Raw genomic sequence first — 26849 nt, forward strand, 5'->3', positions numbered from 1 at the left:
GCTTGAGTGAGACCCTACCTAGAAAAAAAAAAAAAATCTAAGAGGGATTCCAGGTCAACTGGGCAACTGAGTAAGACTCTACCTCGAAAAACAAACACAAAAAGTCAAAGGGGGTGGTTTTGAATAAATCATATGGAAACCTACTTTTTTTGGACAATGGAACACTCAGGAGACTTACATTGTTATTAGAAAATTTTCAGTGCCAGGGATGGGATACCTTCCAGTTAGTTGTTGGCCAGAGAGGTACCTGATACCCCCAAACACTATAGGCCATTGCCAAGGCCCTTGGTTACCCACCAGGAAGAGATGGTAAGACCCTATTGCTGAAGACCACATACTTGGGCTGCAAGGCCACTGAGAAATCCTGCTGTAGCTGAGCTTATAACCTCCTCCATGTAGACCAGCTGACAGAAAGCTGGAAAAAGCCATGCTGCATTCAGTTCAATGGGAGACAGAAACCACCAGTGAAGATACCCAACAGTGGACACTGCAAGCCTTATATTTGGCCAGCCAGGCCAAGTGAGCCAACGGGGGCAAAAGTGGCACATCTGTTATGGGGAAAACCAACCGCCCTCTAATTGGACTGGAGGCCTACTACATGGGAGGGAATACATCCCTGATACTGAAAATTTAAAACAGGTATATTCATGAGCCCTAGGGGTGTAAGGTCTGCTGCTGTCTGGGTAAATGTATATACTATGCTCACCAAACTGCCCAGTAAGCACTTCTCTTAATGTCCACGCCTATACATTAATGCTACTCTCACTTTTTTTAAATTTTTAAATTTTTATTTATTTATTTATTTGAGAGTGACAGGCAGAGAGAGAGGCAGAAAGAGAATGGGCACACCAGGGCCTCCAGCCACTGCAAATGAACTCCAGATGCATGCGCCACCTTGTGCATCTGACTTACGTGGGTCCTGGGGAATCAAGCCTTGAACCAAAGTCCTTAGGCTTCACAGGCAAGTACTTAACCGCTAAGCCATCTCTTCAGCCCCTACTCTCACTTCTGGCTAGGGAAGCCTTCCTTTTCAGATGGCGGTGACCTTGGGATGACTCAGAAGATACCATAGTGCTGAAAAGAAGTGACAGAGGAGTGCTCAGTACTGCAATATCTCTATCACGCCTTCAAAGGCTCAGGGTTCATTGTAGAAGAGGTGGTAGAAAGAATGTAAGAGCCAAAGGAAGGGTAGGACTCCTTACAACGTGCATTCCCCAGACACAAAATGGCCTGGATATCCATGACCTCACAGTGCCTGACACTACCTACACAAGACCCTCCTAATAGGAGGAAAAGATGATGACAACAAAATAAAAGAGAGACTTATTGAGAGGGAAAAACATTTGATGGAGAGTGGAGTGCAAAGGGGAAAGTGGGGGGAAAGGGAGGGAATTACCATGGGTTATTGTGTATAATTATGAAAGTTGTCAAAAGAAAAAGTTTATTAAAAAAAAAAAGAGAGCCAGGCATGGTGGTGCATGCCTTTAATCCCAGCACTTGGGAGGCAGAGGTAGGAGGATTGCTATGAGTTCAAGGCCACCCTGAGACTCCATAGTGAATTCCAGGTCAGCCTGGGCTAGAGTGAGACCCTACCTCGAAAACCAAAAAAAAAAAAAAAAAAAAAGTAAGTCAGGCGTGGTGGCGCACACCTTTAATCACAGCACCCGGGAGGCAGATGTAGGAGGATTGCCCTGAGTTAGAGGCCACTATGAAATGACATAATGAATTCCAGGTCAGCCTCCCTCTTCTATAGTAAGATCCTACCTGGAAAAAACAACAAACAAACAAACAAGCAAAAGGAGAGCAAGAGGAAAAATTTAAAAATAGGAAGATTGGGGGCTGGAGGGATGTCTTAGCAGTTAATGTGTTTGCCAGTAAAGCCAAAGGACCCAGGTTCGATTCCCCAGGACCCATGTTAGCCAGATGCACAAGGGGGGAGCACATATCTGGAGTTCATCTGCAGTGGCTGGAGGCCCTGGTGCGTCCATTCTCTCTCTCTCTTTCTCTGTAAAATAAATAAATATATACATTTTTAAGTTGTAAATTGGGCTGGAGAGATGGCTTAGCGGTTAAGCGCTTGCCTGTGAAGCCTAAGGACCCCGGCTCAAGACTCAATTCCCCAGGACCCATGTAAGCCAGATGCACAAAGGGGCACACATGCATCCGGAGTTCGTTTGCAGTGGCTAGAGACCCTGTGGCACGCATGCCCTCTATCTCTGCATGCAAATAAACAAAAATATTTTTAAAATAAATAAAGCCTCAACTCTTTCTCTCTCTCTCTCTTTTTATTTTTTTTTAATTTTTTTGATTTTATTTTTATTTATTTATTTGAGAGTGACAGAGAGAGAGAGAAGCAGAGAGAGAGAGAATGGGCGTGCCAGGGCCTCCAGCCACTGCAACCGAACTCCAGACGCGTGCGCCCCCTTGTGCATCTGGCTAACGTGGGTCCTGGGGAACCAAGCCTCGAACCGGGGTCCTTAGGCTTCACAGGCAAGCGCCTAACCGCTAAGCCATTTCTCCAGCCCTCTCTCTCTTTTTTTTAATGCAAGAGAGAATGTGATTGGGAGAGTGATAGTGGGAGCAAGAATGTGAGGAGAGAGAGAAGTGGTGTGACAGGGCCTCTGGCCACTGTAACTGAACTCTGGAAGCTTATGCTACCTGGTGTGCGTGTCTGACCCTGCGCACTTGCATCACTTTGGATCTGGTTTACATGGGACCTGGAGAGTTGAACATGGGTCCTTAACAGTGACGGACAAGTTGCTTTAACCATTAAGTCATCTCTCCAACCATTAGCTCTTTTTAAAAAATATTTCCCCCAACACTACATAATGAGTTTCAGGTCAGCCTGGGCCAGAGTGAGACCTTACCTCGAAAAACAACAACAACAACAACAAAAAATTTCCCTCTTTCTCTCTCTCCCTCTTTCTTTCTCTCTCAAATAAATAAATAATAAATAAGCAATAGACACAGAGAATGGGTATATCAGGGCTTCCAGCCACTGCAAACGAACTCCAGATGCATGTACCACCTTGTGCATCTGGCTTATGTGGGTCCTGGGGAATTGAGCCTCGAACCAGAGTCCTTAGGCTTCACAGGCAAGCGCTTAACTGCTAAACCATCTCTCCAGCCCATAAATAGTATTTCTTTAAAAAGTGGGGGGCTACTTAAATAAAAGTTAGGTATTTTATCTATTCATTAAAGTCCAGGCCTTAGTACTTGGCAAGAATGGTAGGAATAGCATGTGCCAGATAACTGTATAAACTTGAAAGTAATAAAAAATGTTTATAAGCCAGGTGTGGTGGTACACACCTTTAATTCCAGCACTCGGGAGGCAGAGGTAGGAGAATTGCCATGAGTTCAAGGCCACCCTGAGATGACAGAGTTAATTCCAGGTCAGCCTGGACCAGAGTGAGACCCTACTTCGAAAAACCAAAAAAAAAAAAAAAAAAAAGTTTATAAAAAAAGGGGGCACTAGAGAGATTGTTTAGCGGTTAAGGTGCTTGCCTGCAAAGTCAATGGACCCAGGTTTGATTCCCTAGGCCCCATGTAAGCCAGATACACAAAGTCACGCATGCATCTGGAGTTCTTTTGCAGTGGTTGGAGGCCCTGGCATGCCTATTCTTACTCTCTCCCTTCCTCTCTCTCTGTCTCTTTCTCTCTTTCTCTCAAATAAATAAAAAATAAAATGTATTTTTTAAATTATTTATTTGCAAGCAGAGATAGAAGAGATGGTATGGGTGTGCCAGGGCCTCCAGCTTCTGCAAAGGAACTCCCAATGCATGCGCCACTGTGCATATGGCTTTATGTGGGTATTGGGAACTCAAACCTGGGTCCTTAGGCTTTGCAGGGAAGCACCTCAACTGCTGAGCCATCTCTCCAGCCCAAGTCCCAACTCGCTAAGGCTGGAGATGGGGCTGGGATGAAGCTCAGTGGTAGAGCCCTCGCCCAGCATGTGCAAGACCAACCCAGCCAAGACCAGCATGGCAGGAAGGTCCAAGCCCAAGACCAGGTTCTCTACTCCCAGAGATCCCTCCTATACCTAGGTGAGTGCTATCTCATCCGCAATGGGCAGGGGGGGGAAATGGAGGTGTGCTCCCTATATTCCAGGATGTGACCCCAAGGGCTGCACTCTAGCCTGAGGGACCATGACTACCTAGAAACTTAGTGGGAACGTTGGCTGATATTCCGGGACAGGCTTTCTCCTCCACTCTTCCCTGAAAATTCCATTTATTTATATATTATTATTATTATTATTATTATTATTATTTTTGGAGGCAGGGTCTCCCTCTTGTCTGGAACTAAAGGCCTGTGCCACCACGCCCTGTGACATTCCCTTTAGAAACATGAACAGGGCTGGGGAGATGGCTGAGTGGTTAAGGGCATTTACTTGCAAAGCCTAAAGGCCCAGGTTTGATTCTCCAATACCCACATAAAGTCAGATGCACAAAGCAGTACAAGCATCTGGAGTTTGTTTGCAGTGGCAGGAGGCCCTGCTGTGTCCATTCTCTCTCTCTCTCAAATAAATAAATGTTTAAAAAGAATTAGCTGGGCATGGTGACATATACCTTTAGTACCAGCACTCTGGAGGCAGAGGTAGGAGGATCCCTGTGAGTTCAAGGCCACCCTGAGACTACATAGTGAAATCCAGGTCAGACTGGGCTAGAGGGAGACCCTATCTCAGGGAGAGTGAAAAAAAAATTTAGATACATGAAGGCTGGGCGTGGTGGCACATGCCTTTAATACCAGCACTTGGGAGGTAGAGGGTTAGAGGCAAGAGGATAGCCTGGGACTACACAGTAAGTGCCAAGCCAGCCTAGGCTAGAGAGAATCCCTACCTTGGAAAACAAAATTATGGGCTGGAGAGATGGCTTAGAAGTTAAAGCATTTACCAGTGAAGCTAAAGGCCCCAGGTTTGATTCCCAAGTACCCACGTAAACCAGATGCACATAGTGGTGCATGTGTCTGGAGTGTGTTTTCAGTGTCTAAGAAGCTCTGAAATAACCACTGTCTCTCTCAAATAATTAAATAATTAAAACATATTAGAGACACAAATCTGGCCAAAGATTAGTGATGGCACTTAGTGTCTTTCCCCTCATGCCGTACCTCCCTCCCTCCCAACAGGGCCTCTCTTGCTCTGTAGCCCAGGCTAGCATGGAATTCACTCCTCACGTCTCTGCCTCCAGAGTACCCGGATTACAAACCAGCACCACCATACTCACACTGGGATCTTTTTCTTTCCTTTCCTTTTTTGCTTCTCTATCTCTCTCTCTCTCCCTTTTCTGAGTTGTCTCAATCTAGCCCAGGCTGACCTGCAATTCACTATGTAGTCTCAGGGTGGCCTAGAATTCATGGTGATCCTCCTACCTCTGCCTCCCAAATCCTGGGATTGAAGGCATGCGCCACCATGCCTGTCTTTCTTTCTTTCTTTCCTTCTTTCTATTATTATTATTATTATTATTATTTTTATTTTGGTTTTTCAAGTTAGGGTTTCACTCTAGTCCAGGCTGTCTTGGAATTCACTATGTAGTCTCAGGGTGACCTCGAACTCATGGTGATCCTCCTACCTCTGCCTCCGGAGTGCTGGGATTAAAGGCGTGCGCCACCATGCCCGGTATCTTTTCTTCTTTCCTGAGGTAAATTCTTACTCTAGCTCAGGTTGACCTATAATTCAGCCTGTAGTCTTAGGCTGCTCTCAAGCTCATGGAGATCCTTCTACCTCAGCTTTTAAGATTAAAGGCCACCATGCCTGGCTGTCTGCAAACTTTTTATAAAAAGTTATTTATTAATTTAATTATTTGACAGAGAGTGAGAGAGAAAGAGAGAGAGAGATGCAGATAGAGAGTGTGAACATAACACCAGGGTCTTTAACTGCTGCATATGAACTCCAGAAACATGTGCCACCTTGTGCATCTGGCTTACATGGGTCCTGGGGAATAGAACCTTGGTCCTTTGGCTTTACAGGCAAGTGCCTTAACCACTAAGCCATCCCTTCAGCCCTCTTTTTTTCCCCCCTTCTTTAATTGTTAATTTAATTTATTTGTTTGCAAGCAGAGAGGGCCTCTAGCAAATGAACTCCAGACACATGTGCCCTCTTGTGCATCTGGCTTACATGAATCCTGGGGAATCAAACCTGGGTCCTTTAGCTTCGCAGGCAAGCGCCTTAACTGCTAAGCCATCCCTCCAGTCCCTGGCTGCAAGCTCTTGATTCACTTTCCTCAGTGTCCGAACTACTGGGGCTACAGGCCTGAGTTTCCCAGCCCCTGCCGCCATTTTATTCCTGCATTCGTTCAACCAACACTGAGCACTGACTGCTGTGAGGCCAACTTCCAGACACTGGGTGGAGCTGGAGAATGGTTAAATGAACTTGAGTAAAAAGTTTGCCATCTTCGGGCTGGAGAGATGGCTTAGCGGTTAAGCGCTTGCCTGTGAAGCCTAAGGACCCCGGTTCGAGGCTCGGTTACCCAGGTCCCACATTAGCCAGATGCACAAGGGGGCGCACACGTCTGGAGTTCGTTTGCAGAGGCTGGAAGCCCTGGCACGCCCATTCTCTCTCTCTCTCTCTCCCCCTCTTTCTGTCTTTCTCTCTGTGTCTGTCACTCTCAAATAAATAAATAAATAAAAATTAAAAAAAAAAAAAGTTTGCCATCTTGGATTTGATTCCCCAGTGCCTATACAAAGCCAGAAGCACAAAGTGGCACATCTGTCTGGAGAACTTTGTAGTGGCAAAATCCCTGATGTGCCCATGCTTTCTCTCTCTCTCTCTCCCTCTCCCTCCCTGTCTCTCTTTCTCTCTCTCTCTCATACACACACATACAAATAAACAAACTAACAAAGACACTGGGTGGTTGAGCCACACAGGAATACAGACTGTCAGACTTAAGAGATACGTTAGTCATGATTTAGATCTTTCTTTTTCACTGGCGCTGGGGATCAAGACTAGGACCTGATGTGTGTTCTACCACTGTGTACTCCCAAATCCCCAGGATCTACATTTGGACAAGATATCCTGACAATTTGTAGGCACACTAAAGTTTGAGGTTTAGGGCCGGGGAGATGGCTCGGTGATTAAAGGAACTAGCTTGCGAAGCCTGACGGCCCAGTTTTAATTTCCTAGTACCCATGTAAAACCAATGCACAAAGTGGTGCATGTGTCTGGTGTTTATTTGTAGCAGCAAGCGGCTCTGGTGCACCCATAGTCTCTCTCTCTCTTGTCTTTGTTCACAAATAAATAAAAAATTTTTGTTGTTGTTGTTGGTTTTCGAGGTAGGGTCTCACTCTAGCCCAGGCTGACCTGGAATTCACTATGGAGTCTCAGGGTGGCCTCGAATTTACCGTGATCCTCCTTCCTCTGCTTCCCAAGTGCTGGGATTATAGGCGTGCGACACCATGCCTGGTCACAGTATTTTTTTCAAAGTAGAGTCTCACTCTAGCCCAGGCTGACCTGGAATTCACTATGTAGTCTCAGGCTGGCCTCAAATTCACTGAGATTCTCCTACCTCTGCCTCCAAAGAGCTGGGCTTAAAGGTGTGCACCACAATGCCTGGCTCTCTGATCATTTTTACAGGGTCTCACTCTAGCTGAGGCTGACCTGGAACACACTCTATAGTCCCAGGCTGGCCTCAAACTCACAGCAATCCTCCTACCTCCGCCTCCCAAGTGCTGAGGTTAAAGGTGTACACTACCATACTTGGCAATAATCATTTTAAAAATATTTTATTTATTTATTTGAGAAAGAAATGTAGAAAGAGGCAGATAGAAAGAGAATGGGGGGCCCGGGCGTGGTGGCGCATGCCTTTAATCCCAGCACTCAGGAGGCAGAGGTAGGAGGATTGCTGTGAGTTCGAGGCTACCATGATAAGACAGAGTGAATTATTCCAGGTCAGCCTGAGCTAGAATGAGACCCTACCTCGAAAAACAACAAAAAATAAATAAAATAAATAAAAAATAAGAGAAAGGAAGGGAGGAGGGTACTTAATAGGTTGGTACTATATATATATGTAAGTAGAAGAATAGATTAACGGGGGTGAAAAGGCCCAAAGTGAGGTCAGGGGAAGAGATTGAGTAAAGGAAAGGTGGAGGAAGGGCTAATAAAAATCTAAGAGGATGCAAATGAATCATATGGAATCCTCCGGTTTTGGACAATGGAACACTCAGGAGCCATAGATCGTTGTTAGAAAATTTTCAGTGCCAGGGATGGGATAACTCCACTGAGTTGTGGACTAGGAAGGTCCCTGATGCCCCCAAAACATTATAGGCCATTGCTGAGGCCCTTGGTTTCCCCCACCAGGAATAGATGGTAAGACCCTATTGCTGAAGATTCCACATACTTGGGCTGCAAGGTCATTGAGAAATCCTTCTGGAACTGAGCTGATAACCTCCTCTATGTAGACCAGCTGACAGAAAGCTGGAAGACATTCTACTTGTAGTTCTATGGGAGAAGGAGATACCACCAGTGAAGATACTCTACAGTGGACACTGCAAGCCTTATATTTGGCCAGTCAGGCCAAATGAGCCAATAGCTACAATAGTGGCATGTGTGTCATGGTGGAAACCAACTGCCCTCCAATTGGAATGGAGGCCTGCTCTATGGGGGGGAATACACCCCTGATACTGAAACTTAAAATGGGTAGTCATGAGTCCTAGGGGTGTAACATGTGCTAATGTCCGGAAAAATGTATATACTATGTTTATCAAACTGCCCAGTAAGCACTTCTCTTAATATTTATACCCTTATATTAATGCTACTCTCACTTTGGGTAGAGAATCTTCTCTTTTCAGATGGCAGTGACCTTGGATGACTCAGAAGGTATCATAGTGCTGGAAAGAAGTGACTGGAGTACTGAGTAACATCTTGATCACACCTTCCAACGCTCAGGGTCTAATGTGGAAGAGGTGGCGGAAAGAATGTAAGAGCCAAAGGAAGTGTAGGACTCCTTACAACGTGCTCCCTCCAGACATAAAATGGCCTGGATATCCATGGCATCACAGTGCCTGATACTACCTACACAAGACCAACATAGGAGGAGGAAAAGATCATGACATCAAAATAAAAGAGAGACTGATTGAGATGGGGAGGGGATATGATGGAGAATGGAATTTCAAAGGGGAAATTGGGGGGAGGGAGGGTATTACCATGGGATATTTTTATAATCAAGGAAATATGAATAAAAATTGAGAAAAAGAAAGCATGCTGTGAAGAAAAAGCTGACATAAAATGTAACTGAGCCAGGAAAAATAAAAATTAAAAAAAAAAAAAGAAAAAGAAAGAGAACAGGGGCTGCAGAGATGACTTGGTGGTTAAGGCATTTACCTGCAAAGCCAAAAGATCTTATTTAGGCTCTACAGGACCCCACGTAAGCCAGATGCACAAGGAGGCACGTGCACCTGCTGTTCATTTGCAGTGACTAGAGGCCCTGGAGCGCCCATTCTGTCTCTCTCAAATAAATAAAATATAGGGCTGGAGGGATGGCTTAGGGGTTAAGGTGTTTGCCTGTAAAGCCTAAGGACCCAGGTTCGATTCCCTAGGACCCACATTAGCCAGATGCATAAGAGCACACACGCATCTGGAGTTTGTTTGCAGTGGCTGGAGGCCCTGGTGTACCCATTCTCTCTCTCTCTTCCTACCTCCTTCCCTCCCTCTTTCTCTGTCAAATAAATAAATAAAAATAAAATACTAAAACACACACACAAGTAGCCAGATGTGGTGGTGTAAGCCTTTAATCTCAGCACGAGGGAGGCAGAGCTAGGAGAATAGCCATGAGTTCAAAGCCACCCTGAGCCTACATAGTGAATTCCAGGTCAGCACCAACAAAAAAAGAGAAGAGAATGGGAGCACCAGGGTTTCTACCCACTGCAAAGGACCTCCAGATGCATGTGCCACCTTGTGCATTTGGTTTAGATAGGTTCTGGGGAATCAAACCTGGGTCCTTTAGCTTTGCAAGCAAGTCCCTTACCCACTAAGGCATCTCTTCAGCAATAATCATCTTTTGTTTTGTTTTGTTTTTTCGAGGCAGCATTTCACTTTGGCCTAGGCTGACCTGGAATTCACTGTGTAGTCTAAGGGTGGCTTTGAACTCATGGTAATCTTCCTACCTCTGTGTCCCAAGTGCTGGGATTAAAGGCATAAACCACCATGCCCAGCTAGCCCTAGTCCTTTTTTTTTTTTTTTTTTTTTTTTTTTGGTTTTTTGATGTAGGGTCCCACTTTAGCTCAGGCTGACCTGGAATTCTCTATGTAGTCTCAGGGTAGCCTCGAACTCAGGGTGATCCTCCTACTTCTACCTCCAGAGTGCTGGTACTAAAGGTATATGTCACCAGCTAATTCTTTTTAAACATTTATTTATTTGAGAGAGAGAGAGGGAGAGAGAGAGAGAGAGAGAATGGACACAGCAGGGCCTCCTGCCACTGCAAACAAACTCCAGATGCTTGTACTGCTTTGTGCATCTGACTTTATGTGGGTATTGGAGAATCAAACCTGGGCATTTAGGCCTTGCAAGTAAGTGCCCTTAACCACTCAGCCATCTCTCCAGCCCTGTTCATGTTTCTAAAGGGAATGTCACAGGGCGTGGTGGCACAGGCCTTTAGTTCCAGACTAGAGGGAGACCCTGCCTCCAAAAAAAAAAAAAAAAAATATATATATATATATATATATATATATATATATATATATATATATGGAATTTTCAGGGAAGAGCGGAGGAGGAAGGGTGATTGGTCTACTTCTGCCTCCTGAGTGCTGGGATTAAAGGTGTGCGCCACCACACCTGGCACCCTAATCATTTTTTTTTTATTTTTAAATTTTTATTTCCTAATCAGTTTTTTAAAAATATTTTATTTGGGCTGGAGAGATGGCTTAGCGGTTAAACGCTTGCCTGTGAAGCCTAAGGACCCCGGTTCGAGGCTCGGTTCCCCAGGTCCCACGTTAGCCAGATGCACAAGGGGGCGCACGCATCTGGAGTTCGTTTGCAGAAGCTGGAAGCCCTGGCGTGCCCATTCTCTCTCTCTCTCCCTCTATCTAGCTTTCTCTCTGTCTCTGTCGCTCTCAAATAAATAAATAAATTAAAAAAAATATTTTATTTATTTATGAGAGAGGCAGAGAGAGAAAGAGAAGGGCTGCTCCATGGCCTCCTGCCACTGCAAGTGGACTCTAAAGGTATGGGCCACTTTATGCATCTGACTTTACATGTGTACTAGGGAATCAAACCCGGGTTGGTAGGCTCGTAGGCAAGCGCTTTAACTGCTGAGCCATCTCCCCAGCCCCATAATAATCATTTTTATGTGTAGGACTTTAACTGAATACAAAGCATATCTGGTGGTTATATTTTACATTGTCTACCTGTCTACCTGTTTTTATCTGTTGACGTTCCTATTATAACCTTTTCTTTTTTCTTTATTTTTTTTTTGGTTTTTGAGCTAGGGTCTCACGCAAGCCCAGGGTGTCCTGGAACTCTCTGTAGTCTCAGGGTAGCCTTGAACTTACAGTGACTTTCCTACCTCCGCTTCCCTTTTATTTATTTATTTAGTTAATTTATTTATTTTTTTTTTTGCAGGTGGAGGGGGGGAGGTGGGACAGAGAGAGAAGAGAGACAGACAGAGAGAATGGGCACGCCAGGGACTCTAGCCACTACAAATGAACTCCAGATGCATGTGATCCTTGTTTATTTGGCTTATGTTGGTCCTGGTGAATCAAACCTGAGTCCTTTGGTTTACCAGGCAAATGCCTTAACTGCTATTTTTTTTTTTCCCCCAGAGGTCGAGTCTCGCTGTAGCTCAGGCTGACCTGGAATTCACTATGTAGTCTCAGGGTGGCCTTGAACTCAGGGTGGCCCTTGTACCTCTGCCTCCCAAGAGGTGGGATTGAAGGCGGGCACCACCATGCCTGGCACTTTTACTTCTTTTTATTTATTTGAGTCGGTGTCTTACTATGTAGGTATGGTTGGTTGGGCACTGTGTGGACCATGTGGCCAACTTCAAGCTCATAGAGTTCCTTCTGCTTCTGTTTCCTAAATGCTGGGATTATAGATGCGTATGGTTTTATGTGGGCACTGGTGAGTCGAACCCAGGTCTTCAGGCTCTGCAATAAGTGCCTCTAATTGCTGAGCCATCTGAGGCAGAAAGACAGAGAGAATGGGCAAGTCAGGGCCTCTAGCTACTGCAAAGGAAACTCCAGACACATGCATAGGCCATCTTGAGAACCTGGCTTTGCACAGGTACTGGGGAATCGAACCTGGATCCTTTGGGTTTGCTGGCAAGCGCCTTATCCGCTAAGTCATCCTTCTAGCCCCTAAAATATTTTCATTTAGTTATAATTAAATAAAATAAAAGATAAGGGCCAGGTGAGGCAGAGGTAGTTCAAGGCTACCCTGTGATTACATAGTGAATTCCAGGTGAGCCTGGGCCAGAGGGAGACCTTACCTAGAAAAGCAAAAATAAACAAAAAAGAAACAAAACCCCAAAATTATTAAGCAAATAAATAACTAAATAAGCCTTTCCACAGGCATGCATGTACACACAAACAAAAGCCCACACAGGGCTCTACTAGGTATCCTTCTTTGGGGTGTTGGCACCCAGCCCTCCTGGACACGCAGGGGACAAGTGTGGATGACACATTTCGCTGACCTGCTTCAGAATCCACACTCCAGGAAGGGAAGGGATTATGGTGAAAGTGCTGCCTCCGCGGCAGGAAATGCAGGCCCAGCTGCAGGAAATGCAGGCCCAGCAGCCTGCCTCCCACGGAACCGCCAGTCCCCACTTCGGTTAATGAGAGACCTGCTCCCTCCATTCATTTTAAAATGTCCCACTCCTCCCCCCGCCCCCACCGGCCCAGTGAAAGCAGTTGTTAAGCAATCCCGGGCTGGGCCCTGGGTTCCCGCTGTGAATCTCCCCCAGGGGCCACACTCTCCCCAGGGGAGAGGCGGGCCCATGAAATACCAAAGGGTATTTTGTTAAATAAGATTGTCTTTTTTTTTTGGGGGGGGGGGTTCGAGGTAGGGTCTCACTCTAGCTCAGGCTGGCCTGGAATGCACCATGTCGTCTGAGGCTAGCCTCGAACTCACAGAGATCCTCCTACCTCTGTGTCCCAAATGCTGGGATTAAAGGCGTGCATTTGGAGAATGTTGTAGAATCCTATCTAATTGGGAGCAATGATACACATCCTCCACCTGGGCTTCCCTCCACCACAGATCCACTGCCCAGATACTGACCCACATACATTCTGAGCATTCCATCGCCAGCCCCGCCTCACCCTTGGCCTGGGGCCTTTTCACAAAAGCACCAGCTTCAGGTACTCTTTCCACCAAAAACAATAAAATATATACTGTACATCTTCTTGTTTCTGATATTATCCTGGCCACAATATTCAATATTAGCACCTTTATTGTATTATTATTATTTTAATGGCGTGGGCCACCATGTCCGGATTTTTAAAAAAATGTTTTAAAACTTTTATTTATTTATGAGAGAGAGAGAGAGCCAGCATGCCAGGGCCGCCAGCCATTGCAAATTCCAGATGCATGTGCCACCTGTGCATCTGACTTACGTGGGTCCTGGGGGAATCGAAACTGGGTCCTTTGGCTTTGCAGGCAAGGGCCTTAACCAATAAGCCCTACCTCCAGCCCATTATTATTACTATTTTTCTTTTTCCTTTTTTTTTTTTTTTTTTTTTAGAGGTAGGGTCTCACTCTACTAGCTCTGGCTGACCTGTAATTCACTATGTAGTCTCAGGGTAGCCTCGAACTCACGGTGATCCTCCTACCTCTGCCCTACCCCTGCCTCCCAAGTGCTGGGATTAAAGGTGTGTGCCACCACACCCGGTCCATTATTATTTTTAATTAAAAATATTTTATTTATTTGCAAGTGTGGGGGAGAGAGAGAATGGCCCTCCAGCTGCTACAAAGGAACTCCAGATGCATGTGCCACTTTGTGCATCTGGTTTTATGTGGATACTGGGGAATTGAACTCAGATCATTAGATTTTGCAGCAAAGTGCCTAACAGTGGAGCCATCTCTCCAGCCCTTAATTTTTTTTACCTTTCATTTATAAGTGTGAGGGGGGGAGGGCACACCAGGGCCTCTAACTGCTACAGACAAACGCCAGATGCATGTGCCTCAAACCGGTTTATTAGGCTTTACAGACAAATGCCTTAGCTGTTGAGCCATCTCTCCAGTCCTATTGTTATTATTATTTATACTTTATTTATTTGCAAGAAGAGAGAGAAGAGAGAGAGAGAATGGTTGTGCTAGGGTCTCTGGCCGCTGCAAAGAAACAAATTCCAGATGCACATGTCATTTTGTGCATATGGCTTTATGTGGCTACTGGGCAATTCAACACGGGTTGTCAGGCTTTGCAGGGAAGTGCTTTAACGACTGGACCATCTCAAGCCCCCTATCTTTTTTAATTTATTGTTATTATTTTTTAATGCAGGTCCTCACTTGAGCTCAGGCTGGCCTGGAACTCACTTCATAGGCTAGGCTTGCCTCAGACTCACAGGGATGCTCCTCCTTTAGCCACCAGTGTGCTGGGATTAAAGACACACACCACCACTCCAGGTTGGGACTGCATTGGAATAGCATATAACAAAAAATAGCTGGGCGTGGTGGCACAAGCCTTTGATCCCAGTACTCAGGAGGCAGAGGTAGGAGGATTGCCTTGAGTTCGAGGCTATCCTGAGACTACATAATTCATTCCAGGTCAGCCTGGGCCAGAATGAGACCCTACCTCGAGGGGTGGGGGGGAAAGTAACAGAAACTAATAACAACAAGGACAACAAAAATTCCTGCAAGATAGGACTGTGCTTGCCTGCATTTACAGGGCCATGGGTTCAAGAGCTAGCTAGCACTTCAAAGGGACGGGGGACATTTTTGAAATTGGCCTTTGGCTTGCTGAAGCCAAGGGGCTAGGAGTCAAATGCCCTTCTAGCTTTTCTCCTTATACCAGTAAGTGAGTAAAAATAACCCTGTATAGTTATTCTTTTTTTTGAGGTAGGGTCTTGCTGTATGTAGCCCAGGCTAACTTGGAATTCACTATAGTCTCAGGCCGGCTGGAATTTACAGCCATCCTCCTACCTCTGCTTCCTGAGTGCTGGGATTAAAGGCATTGGTTAGTTCCAAGTCTCTGATTTCTGTGTAGGATTTGATGATCAACAACTTTTTTTTTTCGAGGTAGGGTCTCAGTCTTCTTCAGGCTGACCTAGAATTCACTATGTAGTCTCAAGTTGGCCCTAAACTCATGGCGATCCCCCTACCTGCGCCTCCCTATTGATGGGATTAAAGGTGTGTGCCACCAAGCCCGACCAGTGATGAACATTTAAAAAAAATTATTTATTTGCAAGCAGAGCGAGAGATAGAAGAGAGACAGACAGAGAGAATGGGTGTGCCGGGGTCTCTAGCCATTGCAAATGGACTCCAGATGCATGTGCCACTTTGTGCACCGGACTCTGCATGGGTACTGGGGACTAGAACTTGGGTTGTTAGGCAATGCAAGTAAGTTCCTTAATGGTCGAGTCATCTCTCCAGCCCAGCCCCTTCCTTGTTTTTTTTTTCTAAGTAGTGTCTCCCTCTAGCACAGGTTTTCTAGCCAGCCTGTAACTCATGGCATTCCCTTCTACTTCTGCCTCCTGAGCTGGGATTCAAGGAGTACTCTACCATGTTTCCCCCAACTTTTTTTGGAGGCAGGGGCTCATTGTAATGCAGGCTGACCTGGAACTTCCTCTGTCATCCAGGCTGGCCTTGAATCTATGGTGGATGATCCTCTTACCTGAGTCTCTTATTTATAGGTGTAAGCACATGCCTAGTTTTGATAGCATGGGTTAAAGTGGTTCAAAGCACTTGCAAAACGTGCTGGCCTATGTTCAATTCCACATAAATCCAGATGCACAAAGCGGCACATGGGTCTGGAGTTTGTTTGCAATGTTAAGAGGTTCTGGTGCCCCAGATTCATAATCCCTTTCCCTCTTTCTGTTTTCAGAAATACTTTTTTTTTTAAAGAAACATTTTATTTATTTGACACACAGAGGATATGGGTGCACCAGGGCTTCTAGCCACTGCAAATCAACTCTAGGTGCCTGTACCACTTGGTGCATCTGGCTTTATGTGGGTACTGGGGAATCGAACGTGGGTCTTTTGACCTTGCAGGCAAGAACCTTAACCACTAAGCCATCTCTCCCACCCATGAACACTTTTAAAAAAAATTAGACTGTACTTTAAAAAATATTTTTGTTTTTATTTGTCTGAGACAGAGAGAGAGAGAGAGAATGGGCACGTCATGGCCTCCAGCCACTGCAAATGAACTCCAGATGCATGTGCCAACTAGTATATATGGCTTACGTGGGTCCTGTGGAATCAAGCCTCGAACTGGGGTCCTTAGGCTTCACAGGCAAGCGCTTAACCACTAAGCCATCTCTCCAGCCCCCATAAACACTTTAAAAAATAGTCCCTGCAGTTGGTCATGGTTGTGCCTGCCTTTAATCGCAGCACTTGGGAAACTCTAACTAAAAACAAACAAATAAATAATAAAAATGTGCCTATAAATCTCAAAATATTTTGTTGGCATGCATCATTTTTTTTGGCAAGGTCTCACTCTAACTCATGCTGATTGACATAAATTTTAAAAACAGGTAACATTTTTAAGGTCTTTGCACCTAAGCTCCAAATCACATTACATCTGTCACCTCTAGAAATTTGCTTTTGAAAGGGCCCAGGGGCTGGCCCTAGAGTGAGTGCAGGGGGTGATTCCTGCACCTTTGGAAATCTCACTTCTTATTTCAAATTCTTGAGAGCAATCACTTTGCCTGAGAAAATGAGGCCTGGGTTCTCTATTGTCTGCTTTGTTTTTCCCTGGAGAACAATTAGAAAGTGAATGCCTGGCCTGGCCCCTGGAAGAATTGCAAAGCCTGTCTCTGCTGGGTGCTGTGAATTCAACCCAGGGTGACACCTGGGAGGTGTTACCTGAACTTGTTTTTCTTCTAGACCGCTTTCATGATCTGAAACATTCCTTCATTCAGGCAGTAGCTGTACAACATACTAAGCCTTGTGCTAGGTCTTGGGGAAAAGAACTGTTCTTCCTCCATTCTGTGGCATGAGGTCTAATGGGGATGACAATCTGAGAAGTCATTTGATGATATTGACAAGGAGGGGGAAAAAAAAAGCAGGGAAGGGATTTGGGGGTGAAAAGTCACTTGATGGAGTATGGGGGGGATAGAGTGTGCAGGCCTGAAATATGAGTAGAAATTAAGCAGACTGACTTGTACTTCTGTCAGGCCCTGGTCAATGGACCGTAGGAGTCAAGTAGGGAGCTATGAATACCTGCGCATGTCACCCCTGTCTTCTCTTCCTACCCTACAGATCTTATCCTCAAACTCCCCTTACAGGCTGGTTTATCAGCACCTTGTGAATATGGACTTCAGGAAGGAAAGGGCCTATCAGGAGGCGATAAAGAACTGGTCCGGACTGGGGGTGGTGGTGGTCCTGAGAAGTTAGGTCTGGGCTCTGGGCAGTAGGTCAGTGGGAGAATGCTTGTCTAGTATGTTCAAGACCCTAGGTTTCTTTGCCCTGCACCCCCAAAGGAAAAGTTAAGTAAATAACCCGGGGCAAGCAGAACCCACAGCAAACCTCAGAAGTAGAGCCTAGGTAAGCGGACAGCCGCTGAGGATGGAGCTGGGATTTGGGCTACATTTTGTGCTACTCCGTCTTTGCAGGGGGCCACATGGGGGATGGGAAGGCCCCCACACTTCCCCAGGTCCCTCCTTGATCTCACAGGAAAGATTGAGAATAGAACCCAGTTGCTGATGTCTTTCTTCCCTCTGCCATCTCCTTTTTTCCGGGTCAAGCTTCCAGAAAGGTCCACGGGGGTTAGTTGAAGGTCCTTGGGGGAAATGTGCAGTGAGAGATGGTCACAAAGGAGAGCTTCCAGAGGAGAAGCCACTGACTGAATGCTTGATGTGGATGGAGGCGGCTCCTGTGCTTGGGAAGCAGGGGGAAAGGGTCTATAGTAGAGAGCTTGCTGGGCAAGTGGGCGCCTGATTCCTAGCCTCAGATGTCCAGGAAGAGCAGTGAGTGACCCCCTGTTGTATTGGCCTAGTAAGTTATAAGAAAACATTCAATGGCTCAGGGTAGTAGTGGCGGGTGGGTGGCAGGGAGAAAAGAAAGGGCTGGGTGTTCCTGGTGAAAATGAAAGGTGAGGAACCCACTTTGCAAGTGAAGGTGGTCTCTAATGTCATCACAATCCAGCCCAAGTACTTTGCAATGAGGTTCTTTCACATACAAGGCCTGGATGAATCCCAGACTCCCTCTCATTATTATTATTCCAATGAAGAGCCAGGCAGGCCCAAGGCCAAACTCTTTATCCGGATACACCGGAGCAGGGGTCCTGGAGAGGTGGGGGGAGGGCTGCAAACTGTGCCAAGGATCAAGTGGTGGCTCTGAGTCCAAGCTTGCTTTGTGGAGACCCCTTTTTCTCAACTGTAAAATGGGACTCTTTATACTTGATGTTGCTTGAGGTGACATGGGCTTGCCTTAGTAGCAGGTGCCCATGGTACAGGCAGTGCTACCCCACCTGAAGACGGTCAGGGAATGTTCGATCTGGTATCTGCCAAGAGCTCAGGCAGCCGGGAGAGCAGTTCATTGTCACTAACAGTAGAGTTTTTATTTACCAAGCACTTTTATGAGCTCCCAATGAGCCAGGCACTGTTTGAGATGCCTTCCTTACATGTATTAAATCCTACCACTTCACAACAACCTCTGAAGCAGTCATCTCCATCTTAAAGTATTTTCTTTTATTATTTATTTGCCACACACACACACAGAGGCAGATAGAGAAAGAGAACGTGGGGACTAGCGGAATGATTTAGCAGTTAAGGCGTTTGTCTGCAAAGCCAAAGGACTCAGGTTCAATTCCCCAGGACCCACGTTAGCCAGATGTACAAGAGGGCACGTGTGTCTGGAGTTCATTTGCAGTGGCTGGGGGCTTTGGAGCTCTCATTCTTTCTCTCTCTGCCCCTCTTTCTCTGTCAAATAAATAAATAAAAATAAAATATTCAAAAAGAAATAGAGAACGTGGGTACTGAGTAACCTACCGGGGCCGGAGAGATGGTGTAGTGGTTAATGCACTTACAAAGCCTGATGACCTGGGTTTGATTCCCCCATACCAACATAGCCAGATGCTCAAAGTGATATGAGCATCTGGAGTTTGCTTGGAGTGGCAAGAGGCCTTGGTATGCCCATTCTCTCTCTCTCTCCTTGTAAATAAATAAGTAAGAAGCATTTCACAGCTATCAAAGACCTGCAGCAGGTGTAAGAGGATAGTATAAGCCAATACAAATATTGAACACACCAGACGTGGTGGCGCACACCTTTAATCCCAGCAGAGGTAGGAGGATCACTGTGAGATGGAGGCCACCTTGAGACTACAGAGTGAATTCCAGGTCAGCCTGGGCTACAGTGAGAAAAAAGAAATATTGAACCGTGCTCCATGCTCCATGAGTCTAAGTCAACCAATCCATTAGCAGAAGGGTGTCTAAGATGTATGTATGCACATGGCCTTCCATTCGTTCTCTTGAGGTAGGGTCTCAGGTAGCCCAGAATGGCCTCACACATCCTGTTGTAACAGAGGTTGACCCTGAACTCCTGATTCCTCTGCCTCCATCTCTGAAGTTCACGGGGTTAGGGGAAGGTATACACCACCAGGCCATCCACTCATGTACTTTTTGGTATGACTTTATTTGCTATGTCTCTGATTTATAGGATTATTAGACAATTGCAAGGAATGTATAAATTTTTTATACCAAGTTCTCCATTTCAGAGTGGATTTTCACTCCAGCCTAGGCTGACTTGGAACTTACTCTGTTGTCCCAGGCTGGCCTCGAACTCCTGGCAATCCTCCTACTTCTGCCTCCAGAGAGCCGGCTGCGATTAAAGGCGTGTGCCTCCAACCCTGCCTGGATGGCCTTTAATTACAGATTCCTTTCTTGTTTTTGCAGGTGCTGGGAATGGGACCTCTGGGCCTTGCACACAGTAGGCAAGCACTTTACCAGAGCTACACACCCAACCACACTCACCGGATTTTTGTCTCCTGATTCCTGTCATGATTATAATGATAGTGATCAGTTACATTTCCAAGTAAACCGAGCTGCTGACCACCAGGCACAGGTGCTCAATTAAGGTCTGGTGACACACAGTCATTTTCAGTAAATCTCTCCTTATGGCTTCCCCCACCCCCCCCTCTGGCCCAGGCTGACCTGGAATTCACTATGTAGACAGTCTCAGGCTGACCTCAAACTCACAGCAATCCTCCTCCTTCTGCCTCCCAAGTGCTGGGATTAAGGTGTGCACCACCATGCCTGGCTAATGGTGTCTTTTTGCTTCCCTGCTCTGAAATGAGGCCTGATTTTCCTTGTCCTGCATCATCATTGGGTGGCCTTTGTGGCACAAATGAGTTGGACAATATGCTCAATGAATTTTGCAAATTGTAAAGTTCTGTACCTCTGGTGGCATCAGGCCATTTTTCTTTCCCCCATTCTCCTGGTTTTGTTTGCTTTTGAGGCAGAGTCTCACTCTAGCCTAAGCTCACCTGGAGCTCACTCTGTAGCCAAGGATGGTCTCAGACTCGTGGTGATCCTCCTACTTTAGCTTTCCAAGTGCTAGGATTAAAGCCTTGAGCCATCAAGCTTGGCCTTCTTTTGTATTTTTATTTATTTATTTATTTTTTTAAATTATTTGTTTATTTATTTGAGAGCGACAGACACAGACAGAAAGACAGATGGAGGGAGAGAGAGAGAATGGCCGCACCAGGGCTTCCAGCCTCTGCAAACGAACTCCAGATGCGTGCGTCCCCTTGTGCATCTGGCTAACGTGGGACCTGGGGAACCGAGCCTTGAACCGGGGTCCTTAGGCTTCACAGGCAAGCGCTTAACTGCTAAGCCATCTCTCCAGCCCTATTTATTTATTTTTTGAGGTAGGGTCTCACTCTGGTCCACACTGACCTGAAATTAACAGTGTAGTCTCAGAGTGGCCTGGAACTCTTGGAGATCCTCCTATCTCTACCTCCCGAGTGCTGGCATCAAAAGTGTGCCCCACACTGGCCTTTTTTTTTTTTTTTGAGGTAGGTCTCATTCTAGCCCAGGCTGCCCTGGAACTCACTATGTAGTCTCAGGGTTGCCTCAAACTCAGTGATCTTCCTACCTCTGTCCCCGGAGTGCTGGGATTAAAGGCATGCACCACCATGCCTGGTTTTAGAACTCATTTTGTAGCTGGGGTTGGTTCCTCATCTTCCTGCCTCCACTTCCAAAATGCTGGGAATACAAATATGGACTACCCAGCCCAGCCATTCTCCTGATGTTTATGATCCTTTCTCAAAGATGTAGACCATCTGCTCATTAACAGCCTGCTAAGAGATCCCCTTCTTGCCACACCAACTGCCTGGAACCTGGGACATACTTTAGTCCCTGCTGTTCCTCCACATGGGGCCACACCCAGGCTGGCCTTAGAGGCCCTTTGTTTTCTTGAGCCTCTCTTCTTCTAAAAGAAACAGGCTCAGTAAGTGTAGAAAGTTAACAGTCCTCCCAGCAGTTGCCACAGACTCACTCACTAACCAGAAGATGCAGGGGTTAAAAGCTGGGTTTAACTTAGAAAGGCGAGGCCCAGAGGCAGGAAACCTGTGGCCATTCATTCATTCATTCAACAAACTTGTGTGGAGTTTCTTTTGGTGATAGGCCCACTGTGGGCCCTGGAGACTCAGCTTGGGCCAGGAGGAATGTTAGTCGTGTGCGTGTGCGTGTGCGTGTGTGTGTGTGTGTGTGTGTGTGTGTAAGGAAGGGAGGGAAGGAGAGGGAAGAAAACAATATGCAAGGGAGGGTAGGGAATTATTACGGATTATTGTCTGTAATTATAGGAGTTGTAAATAAAAAAGTTAAAAATAAAAAGAAAATGATATGCAAAACAGTAATGTAGACTAAGTGCTTTAGAAACAGGATGAAATGGAACAGAGGTGGGAAGACTGTTCGGTGATGAGTTAAAAAAAAGAAGATCTGGGTAAAGGGAGTCCAGGTGGAGGAAGCAGAAGGCCGAAACCTTCACTGCAGGGATATGCTTTCGAGTGAAGTCATGAGCATACCTGAAATGGATGGGGTCAGTTTATTTACAGCTTTTCGTCATGTCAGTCCAGGTGCCATAAATGCTACAAACTGATTTTCTTATGGTTCTTTTTTTTTTTTTTTTTAAGTTTGATAAAATTTTTGGCTTTTTCGAGGTAGGGTCACACTCTAGCTCAGGCTGCCTTGTAATTCACTATGCAGTCTCAGGGTGGCCTCGAACTCATGGCGAGCCTCCTACCTCTGCCTCCCGAGTGCCGGGATTAAAGACGCGCCGGGATTAAAGACGGGATTAAAAAGTCCGGCTTGGTTCAGGGTTTTAATGACGAGCGCGGCCCGGACCTGCAAGGTGGAGCCTCCATCCTTGGCTGACCTGAACATCCAGGTGGCCTTGGGACCATTTATGGCTTTCGCCCCCTCCCATGGCCTCCTGTCCCCTAAGATGGCGGACAAAGGCAGAGCTGCAAAAAGGCAGGAAGGATTACGGGGTCCCCAGCAGGATGACCAACAGGGAGGGTCGAGGCAGCGCCTAGGCGCCATGACGGCGGGAGATGGGGTGCTGGTGCTGGTGGGGGATCCAGCAGAGACGGGACTGCTGTGTGACTCCAGCAGTGTCGCTTCCCCTCTCTGAGCTCCAGCACCCAGACGTGTGGGGGTGTGAATGTGTGTCCAGAGTGGTTGGGGACACTGGGTACGGGGTCCTGGGTGGAGGATGGGGGGGGGATATCTGGTGCTCCTTGGTTTGGGGCTCATCATCCCGGTGGATCATTGACCAGGCCGGGGGGTGGGGGCGGGGGTGGGGGTGGACCCGAAGTGGCGTCCAGGAGGAGGGGCGGAAGGAGGCTCGGGGAATGATTTCAAATTTCCCTCTCCCGCCCCCCCTCCCGGGCCGGGCCGGGTTGTGAGTGGCTGCGAAGGGGGCGCCCCCCGGGCGGGGGCGGGGCGAGGGCCGAGCCGGGGCTACAAGGGGAGCCGGCGCCGCCCCCTCGCCACCCACTCGGCCGCGCGTCCAGCCCGCGCCGTTCCTCTCGCGCCCGGGCCCGTCGCCGGCCCCCCCACCCCTCCCCCGCGTGGACGTCCCCCGGGCCGCGCGGCCCCTCCTCCCCGGGACCCGAGCCGGGCTCGGCTCCCCGGCGCGCGGGCCACCGCGCGGCCGTTCCCGGCCGGCAGCGCGGGGGTTAAGCGGCCCTAAAGTAAACGTAGTCGGGCGATCGGCGCCGGAGATTCGCGAGCCCAGCGAGCGCTGCCGTCCGCCGGTCTCCCGCCAGCGGCTCCCGGACCCACCGGCGACCAGCACCGCGGTGCCGCGCCGCGCCCGGAGCCAGTCTCGCGGCAGGTGAGCGCCCCGCACCGGGGAGCCTGGCGGCCCCAGCTGGCCCGCGGACCCCCGGGGACCGAGCAGTGGGACTGCGGGTGGGCCAGGGGACCCCGAGGAGAGGGGACCCTCCAGCGCGCGGGGGTTCGACCTAGATGGGGGCGCAGACCTGAGAGCACCCCCACCCCGATCGTGCTGGGGATGGCTGGAGGAAACGGGGGGGCAGCTTCCTTACCTGGACCCCCGCTGGGTGGGAAGGTCCACTCCATAGACGGGACGCACAACTCTTTTTGGGGGTTCAGATCGTTTGAACAGCACACCACGGAGAACTTGGGGTGGCATAAGGGAGTGTGTTTCTGGGGAGGGGTCTCTTTAATCTCTCTCCCTTGAACCCTCCGGGGGTATTAGTCGGGGGATGTGAAAGTGGGGAGGGAGCTGTGCTGTGGAGGTGGGCGTTGAACTCTCGTGCAAACTTCACCATCCCTGTCGCCGGGTTAGGATAGATGCAAGCGGGTGGTGCTGCACGCGTGCCGGTGTCGGGGGCCCGGCGTGAGCCGGTGTGCTCCCCGCGATCCCGGGAGTAGCCGCACCTGAGGCATGGTGCAGCCTGCTGCGGGGAGGGGCTACGGGCTGGCGGGGCACACCTGGCCAGGGCGGAGCCGGCTGGGGGGGGGCGGTCCCTTCGGTGCCCCGTCTTGCAGTCTTGCCTTGGGGGCTCACTTTCCATTCTCAGCCCTCTTCCGGGGTGAGGCTGGCTAAACCCACTCGCAGAGGAGGCTTCAAAAATCACCACCACCTCCTCCTAGTTTGCAATCCACTGTGCCGGGGCAATTGATCCCTGGTGGTGGTGGTGGGCGCGTTGTGGAAGCCTTGGTTCCAGGGTCACAGAGCATGGAGAGAAAACCTAGATTTACTTAGGGAGCGAGGTTGGGGCGCCTAGGGGCCAGCGCGGCGTTTCTAGTCCCAGCCTCACCTGTGGCCGTGGTCCGAGGCGAAAAGTTTCCCGCGTCCTTGCTGGAGCCCTGTCGGCAGGCGGAGACGTTCATGACTCAGGGAGTATGAACGAAACTACCCGCTCGGGGCACTTCCTAGCTTGGGAACTTTTCTGCTTTTTTCTATAATAAAATGGCTATGAACTGCATCCTGAGTTATGTATGTTGTGGGCCCTCCTTCTACAGCTCTTACTGGTCTCCAGAACGCTGAATACCATTTGCTCTCTTTCACCAGGCCTGCTGTGACCTCTTAACTTGCTGGTGCTTGGAAACCCCGGGTACAGACCTTATTAGTTTATTTATTTTTACTTGCAGCGGTGGAAGATTGAGCTCAGGGACCTTTGACAGACAGGCCCTCTAGCACTGGGCTACACCTAAGCTTTAAGATGCCCTGCAATTATTGGCCTCATTTAAGGGAGCCTCACATGGGTTGCCCTTCTTGGGCAAGGATAAGTCTTGGGGTGTCTGCTTAAGCTGCCCTACACAAGTTAATTGCCTTCATTACCATCCATGCATGCAATTGGAAGAAATCTAATAAGACTGAGGGTCAAACCAGCTTTGTCTTCAACCACTGGTGTGGGTTTGGATGAAGTGAATGTACAGTCAGTGTCTGGTGTGGGGTCCTTCACATGATGGATGTTAGGGTCTGGACGAGTTCATTATTAGCCCCACTTTTGAAGGTGACTGGGACTGAGACCATGGAGGGAGGCTGCTCTGCCAGCTCTTCCTTTTCCTGCCTTCCCGAGGTACAGCTTTTGCAGCAATGAAAGCTTTTCTAAATCATTGTCCATGACTGGGGAGTTGGCAGGAAGGACTGCCTTTGTTCCCTTCTTGAAAGGGGCCATGGTTTTATATAGGTTGGGGCCATGTTTTGTGCCTCCTGCCCCCCCCCCCCAGGTTGGGGCCAACTTGAAGGTGCAATTGCAGAGCTAAGCAAGATCCTTTACCGTTCCTGTTGGGGTGGAGAGCTGAAACAAAGGGGCCCAGACCGGGGCCAGCCACATCCTCCTTAAAGCCATAGGCATAACCCCTACCCCTCCCGAGGGTGGGGGAGGGGAGGGGAGGATCTGGGAGCTGCAGGGGGCTAAGGGAGGCTGCTTCCCTGCCTTCTCTTCCTCCATCCCTGTGGTGCCTGTGACCCGGAGACGCCTGTCACCCCTCATTATTGCAGCCCCAGGGACCTAGTTTTAATGGAGCTTTGGACAAGAACTCCCTCTAGGAAGTCTTCTCTTGGGATTCCTTTGTCCCAGACCAGTTGCCAGCTCCACCTCCAGGCTCATTTCTGATTTTCATCTAAGTTTCTAGCATTGTACTCCTGCCCCAGGGTTGTCCAGCCCCCACATATAGGAGACCAGACCAGGGCCTTATAGCCTAGGCTGAATATGAAACAGGGTAATTCCTGGCTGGGATTACTGGCATGGCCCCAGATGTATTGCGGGCTGACCTTCCCTTCCCTTCCCCACTTTCCTTCCCATCTCTTCCCCACTTTGCTTCCCACCTCTTCCCTTCCCATCTTTTCTGCTCTTCCCCTCTTTGCCACCTCTTCCCCTCTTTCCCTCCCACCTCTTCCCCTCTTTCCCTCCTTTCCCTTCCTAGCCGCCTCATTTCCTTTGCAAACTTACTGGGATGACATTTTTCTATCTCTTGGGGGCATTGATCTCACCGGGTCCCTTTCCAGATGTTGGGACTAAGGCTCTGGGGGTTGCAATCCCTACCCATACAGTGATGGTGAGCTCTTTTTCAGGCACATTGACACCTGCGAGCATCTTTTCCTTGCAGCAGAAGGGTTTAAGCCCAGTGCAGATGTTCAGGTGAGTCTCCTTGTGGGGTAATGCATAGTGGTTGTTGTGTTGGGGTGACTTTCTCCCTCCTTGCTGGGGCATATGTGGATTGATTCACCCTTACCCAGCACAGTGGCTGGATGGCCAAATGAGATCCAGGATTACATTGGCAAACTTGTTGCTCATTCTCAATGGGTTGGGAGGAAGGCTCAAGTATTAAATCCATTGATAAGTAGGGTCAGAGGTGGCTGAGGCAATAGAACAACAGCTAAGGCTGACATTTTTTCTCAGCTCCAGCCATAAGCTTGAGAGGCCCCAGTTACTCTGTAGTAATAGAGGTGTATTGCTGGCCATTTGCAGGGAGTATTAAAGATACATCTCCAGGAGTCAGCAGGAGGCGATAGCTTTTTTTAAAATTTTTGTTTTTTTGAGGTAGGATCTCCCTTTAGCCCAGGCTGTTTGGAATTCACTATGTAGTCTCAGGGTGGTCGCAAACTCAGTGATCCTCCTAACTTTTAAAGACGGCCAGGCCTTGTGCGACCACCCCCCACGTTTTTGATTTTTTTTTTTTTTTGAGGTAGGGTCTCTAACCCAGGCTGACTTGGAATTCACTATGTAGTCTCAGGTAGGCCTTGAACTCACAGCGATCCTCCAGAGTGCTGGCATTAAAGGCTACCATGT

General features: G+C 48.0%; 1 protein-coding gene across 5 annotated transcripts in view; it reads left to right on the forward strand.

Annotated features, from left to right (window-relative positions):
* Positions 1-23348: 23348 nt before the first annotated feature.
* Dnmt3b (DNA methyltransferase 3 beta) overlaps positions 23349-26849 on the forward strand; it is a 40559-nt gene continuing 37058 nt past the window's right edge. For 4 of the 5 annotated variants that reach the window (XM_045157366.1, XM_045157362.1, XM_045157365.1 and 1 more), the window contains exons 1-2: positions 23349-23416; positions 26132-26198. The gene's annotated coding sequence lies outside the window, so the exon portion shown is untranslated. Of the gene's footprint in view, positions 23417-24605; positions 24666-26131; positions 26199-26849 lie in introns of those variants that run through there. The other variant, XM_045157363.1, reaches the window with a different exon arrangement.

This window comes from Jaculus jaculus, chromosome 8 (genome assembly GCF_020740685.1).
Source record: "Jaculus jaculus isolate mJacJac1 chromosome 8, mJacJac1.mat.Y.cur, whole genome shotgun sequence".
Taxonomy (NCBI): domain Eukaryota; kingdom Metazoa; phylum Chordata; class Mammalia; order Rodentia; family Dipodidae; genus Jaculus; species Jaculus jaculus.